A 4,698-nucleotide genomic window follows, 5' to 3' on the forward strand; every position below is an offset into this window, starting at 1 on the left:
TACATAGCAAGTTCCAAGCCAGTGAAGGCTAAGTAGTGAGACCCTGTCTCAAAAAAAAAAAAAAAAGTTTTAAGAAAGAAAAAAGAAAAACAAAGGAAGACCCCCTCTGAAAGCAATTTTATCTTAAAATCACAGAATAGAAAGAAATCTTAGATATTTTGGGGGGGGGTTGTTTGTGTTTTTGAGACAGGGGGTCTCTGCATAGTCCTGGCTGTCCTGGAACTCACTATGTAGACCAGGCTGGCCTCAAACTCACAGAGATCCTCCTGCCTCTGGCTCCCAAGTGCTAGGGTTAAAGATGTGTGCCACCATGCCCAGCATGAGGCTGGGTGGTTTTGGAGAGGGGCGGCCTAGAAGGGTTTGCCTCTCTGCCTACCATTCTAGCTTTTCCTTTCTCATACATGGGAGCACATTGATTTAGTAAGAGGTACAGGAGAATTACGCAAAACTTTTACCTTATTTAGACATTAGGAATTGATAATATGCATGATTGCTTTAGGAAATTGTGAATATGTATGGTGTTTTTATTTGGAATAACTCTCAAACACAATTAGGTCTTAACAGCCTATGTTGCTATGTAATAGAGCTCCATAGAAAGGCTTGTTGTTTTTTTTTTTTAAACCTCATTAAGCATAGGATATACTCAAGTGGTAAACAAGTCTCATTTTCCAAATTACCACCAGGCTTACTCTGAAGTAAATAGTGTGAAAAAATACTGCTTTAAAAAACACCCTTAAGAAAAATAAACTTTATTTTCTAGATACTATGTATATATTTTCAGGACTTAGTTGTTATTAAAAAGTCAGAGCAGTAATCTTTTCATCTCACCGTTTTTTGGGTTTTTTTTTGGTTTTTTTTTTTTGGTTTTTCAACACAGGGTTTCTCTGTGTAACTTTGCGCCTTTCCTGGTACTCACGTGGTAGCCCAGGTTGGCCTCGAACTCACAGAGATCCGCCTGGCTCTGCCTCCTGAGTGCTGGAATTAAAGGCGTGCGCCACCGCCGCCTGGCCCATCTCACCGTTTTTTATTAGTAGAAACTCCACTTATTGAAACTATTACTTAGTAACTGTTTTAAGAGTGTTAGGAACATGCCAGTGAGTAGAATGTAGCTCACCCTTTGGAGCCTCTCTTGTTTTCTTCCATGCGCTGTGACATTACAGATAACCTGTTTAACAGATGCAGTAAAATTTTACTCTCCTATGAAAGCCTATCTTATTTTTAGATCATAGAAGAGACAGTAGCTTAATATTTACCTAAAATTGAAACCAGAAAGGAGGCCTTCCAATACAAGTTCAAACTTCATTTTTCATTATAAACACCTAGATGTCACTATGCTCTGATAAAGAGAAAGAAGAAATGTACCCCAAGAGGAAATGAAAGCAAAGCTCAAAATCAAAGTAACACCATGCTGACACTAACAAGCACTTGCTATAATAACCTATTTGAATCACAAGTCTGCAATTGACAATACACCGTTTGCCAGGTTGATTCCCACCCTTCTAGACTTTGAAAAAAAAAATCATACCAATGTAAATTTGAGAATATACCAATTAAGAACCAGCTTTAGAAGCACAGAAAAGGTACATCTAAGCAAGAAATGAAGGCTAAATCATTGTGAATCCTTGAAGTTATTTTCTTGTGACCTCAAGATATTGTCCCAGGGCAGGCAAGATGTCTTTGTGGGTAAAGACACTTGCCACCAAGCCTGATGAATTGTGCTCAGTCCCTGAACCCCACATGGTAGGAGGAGAGAAACAATTCCTGCAAGTTGCCATTTGACCACATGCATGCCATGGCATTTGTACATGTGCCTGTGTGTGTAAAAGTGGAGAGGGAGAAAGAGATACTGCGTAGATTTGGTGGCTGTGTGGTATGCTTGTGGTAAAGGTAACTCAAAATGAGAAATCTAGTCTTGGATTTGGTTGGTTTTGTTAAGGTACACATTGTCCTCTTGGAGAAATGTCATACTTCCATAAGGAAGGATCAGAAAAGACAAGAGTTTTTGCAGTGAAATGAGCCAGTATTAACTCTGAATTGACTTTGTTTTCCTGATAATTGCTTGCTAACCTCTTAGTTCATGGAAGATTATTTCACATACATTTTTCTCCTTTGCAAGTCTTCTGACAGTTTTGTTTTTGTTTTTTTCAGTTTGATACAATTGGGTAATAAATTGCATGACCAGAAAGTCATCCACATTGAGGTTTGGGGGTTATAACTCTCTTGCAAATTGTTTTTTATTTTATATAAATTTAAGAATATATTTTTCAGAGTTGGAGAGATGGCTCAGCAGTTAAGAGCACTGGCTGTTCTACCAGAAGACCTGGGTTCCATTCCCAGCCCCCACATGGCAGCTCACAACTGTCCGTAACTCCAGGTTTGGGGAATCTTATCCCATCACACAGACATACATGCAGGCAAAATACCAATGCACGTAAAAAATAAAAGTAAATTTAAAATGATAATAAAGTATCTTTCCAAATAACTAAATGCCTGGATTGATACATTCTCTCCCCAAATCAAGGGGGAGAATACCTCTATAGGTATTCCAGAAATTTTACGGCCATTCAATAGGATCAGTTATTCAGAATCTGTAATTATCGATAAACATTGAAAAGACAAGTGTTATACCATATAAGCAATCTAATAATTGACAACAATTTCAGAAAGTGACATCTGCATCGTTTGAGTTCCATCCTTATAGACTCCAGGTTTACAATGTCTTTCCAGTGAGTATTCATGCACACATACACATACGCTGAGCTGTTATTATAAAAATGACTTATATTGGCATTCAGTCTCTTTCTAATTGGTAACTATCTACATTTTTTGAAAAAAAATCACTGTGAACTTTAAAGTTAATTCTAAAGTATTTTTTATATAAACTAATAATGTAGCTAAGAGTAGTGCCTGAATAAAATAACAAATGACACACTTTGTCTGCATCCTAAAAGTAGACATATTAGAAAAATTGAAAGGAAGATCTGCAGGATTCTGTTCCTGAATTGTGATTATCTCCAGTGAGCATTTGTAACTAGAATGAAGATACTCAAAAGCTGTTTCTGATCCTAGAGATATTTTTGCCTTTCTACTTTATTTATCCCAACCTTTAATCATCTTAACTTTGTGAACACAAGTGAATTTTAATCTTAAAATGTTTGAACTTCTGTACCTTTCATAAGTTAGCAGAATCTGAATTTGAAAAAAGAAAAAGAAACTATTTTCATCTCTGCTGGGCGATGGTGGCGCACGCCTTTAATCCCAGCACTCAGGAAGCAGACCCAGGCGGGTCTCTGTGAGTTCCAGGAAAAGGCACAAAACTACACAGAGAAACCCTGTCTTGAAAAACAAAAACAAACAAACAAACAAAAGTGATGGATTAACAGAAATGAATGGGTTAGCATCCTGTTTACTATGTGTAAGTGGTAAATTATATCAGTGAAAATGTTGCATTGAAACTTGTGTCTAAGTGACTGCTTAGCCTTCGTTGAAGTGTAAACTCGAACCCCAGTATGACTGAATTAGATTTTGAAATGGTGCGTGAATATTAAAGAAGAAAACAGTTCTTGTTGCACTGTTCTAAATAGAGACTATATATTTGGTAAGGTTGGCCAAATAGCTTTGTAATTTATTTGAGTCATAATTTTCTTATTATAATAGTGAAGAAATCTCCAAAGGAATGGGATGTACAAAGTTGTATTTAAAAGAACTGGGGCAGGAGTGTTACAATCTGTCTCTAAACTATCCATTTATTTGATTATAATTACATTCATTTCCATGATTGGCCAGTTGATGGATCTTTCAGGTATCCAAAATAATATCTGCATGAAATAAATTATAGTTCTATAAGAGCCTTAAAGTGGAAAAAAATGACTCTTGACTGCCTTAAAATATGACTAGCTCTTCTTACCAGACATACTAGTTTCTTTAGGGTCTGCTAATTAAGTAATGCCTTAATACTGTTCTAATGTTTCTGAAGAATAGAACTTACAGGGTCTTCTAGAGCTTTTTAATTTTACATAATGGATGGAAATTTAACCATTAGGTATTAAACCTGATTGTACATTAATAGTCTGGCTATGCTGATGTGTGATAAATACATGACTGCAACATCAGTATATTTATGGTTACTTACGGTTTTTTTATTGTTTTGTATAACCAGTAATTCAGAAGATGGATTTTCTGACCATAATATGACCTCCAGGGACCATGTTGCATATTTAACACTGAATGAAAAGTACAGTTGTATTGTTCCAAAAAGAACTGCTTTTTAAGGGAAATTTTTTGCGGCAAAAGGCAAATATTTTGGTTCAAGCCTATGAGCAAACTTGGAGGAATGAATATAGTATGAAAACATTGAAACTTTTGCAATAAAAATAACAAGCCAGTGACTTGTCACTGAGTTCACATTTCGTGTCCGCTTTGCCTTTCAAAGCAGGAGTACCTTCCGAAAAGCAGGAGTACCTTCCGAAACTGAAAGAGTGCTTTCAATTGTCATGCTGGCGCTTAAAGATATATGAAGCTCGGTGTACAGCTAGCCCATTTCCAAGGAGCAGAGCCTGGGCAAACAGGCCTTTCCAGGACTTTGATTTACTGATGCTGTCAAGTCTTCCAAGTTTGCAGTGTAAATAATGTGTAACAATGTAACGTTGCTTTTTTTTTAATGAGGAATGGATGAATGTTGCATTTATTACATTTATT

Source organism: Onychomys torridus, chromosome 11 (genome assembly GCF_903995425.1).
Source record: "Onychomys torridus chromosome 11, mOncTor1.1, whole genome shotgun sequence".
NCBI classification, from domain to species: domain Eukaryota; kingdom Metazoa; phylum Chordata; class Mammalia; order Rodentia; family Cricetidae; genus Onychomys; species Onychomys torridus.